This window comes from Pinus tabuliformis, chromosome X, assembly GCF_031772625.1.
Source record: "Pinus tabuliformis cultivar Carrire ecotype Pingquan chromosome X, CPIR1, whole genome shotgun sequence".
In the NCBI taxonomy this organism is placed as follows: Eukaryota; Viridiplantae; Streptophyta; class Pinopsida; order Pinales; family Pinaceae; genus Pinus; species Pinus tabuliformis.
Window position 1 is genome coordinate 477,020,376 of NC_142308.1, and position 867 is coordinate 477,021,242.

An 867-nucleotide genomic window follows, 5' to 3' on the forward strand; every position below is an offset into this window, starting at 1 on the left:
ATAAAAATCAAAAATCAAAAACACATTTTTTATTAAAAAACAAATAATTAACTATTTTTTATTTAGAAAGTGGATGGATTTTAAAATTTCAAACTTGATAATCACATAATTAGAATATAGGTATCTGCTGCAATGTTATTGACAGTAATTAATTAAGATTAACATAAAGAAATAATATGTATAAATCCCTAAGTGTCATGCCTCAAAATGTCATATTACCTGGTAGTAATATTACTCGTGGACGGCAGGATTCGAACCTGCGCGGGCAAAGCCCAAATGATTTCTAGTCATGCCCGATAACCACTCCGGCACGTCCACATGAATGATATGATCGTTAAATTTATTTTATTCAATGAGACCGTGGAGAACTCTTTCTGACTTCAAATGCAAAGAGGTAGCCAGATAACGAATTTAACGTAAAGGACTGAATCGCTTTTAGCTATGAATGAAGTGCCACGAAATTCGATCAAGTGGTATTGTCTCGGCATGGGTTAAGTTACCCATTTTGCTCCTTGAATTCGTGGGTTTGGGTTTAAGGGTGTATATTCTATGTGTGTTATATGTGATAGGGTTGGTTACTTAGTTGTGTGTTAGAATTTTACATAGGGTTAATTACTATGTGTGAAATGAATATTATATAGGGTTAATTATTATGTGTGAAATGAAATTTACATAGAAAATTTAGGTGAAAAACGGTGAAGGTTTAGTTTAGAAAGAAAATGAAAATCATTGCTTAGCTTACCTGGTTAGAGTTAGAAGAGGTCGTGAAGGAAGATATGGTTTGGCAATTAGAATGACCCCAAAAATCCTAACTATGAATAATGTTCATCATCAAAAGGTGGTTTGGATACAAGTGGCAATGATCAA

At 33.0% G+C, this 867-nt stretch overlaps 1 non-coding gene across 1 annotated transcript; it reads right to left on the reverse strand.

Moving 5' to 3' along the window:
- Positions 1 to 236: 236 nt before the first annotated feature.
- TRNAS-AGA (transfer RNA serine (anticodon AGA)) lies at positions 237 to 318 on the reverse strand. The gene has a single exon. It is a non-coding gene; the product is annotated as a tRNA-Ser (tRNA).
- Between the last annotated feature and the right edge of the window lie 549 nt (positions 319 to 867).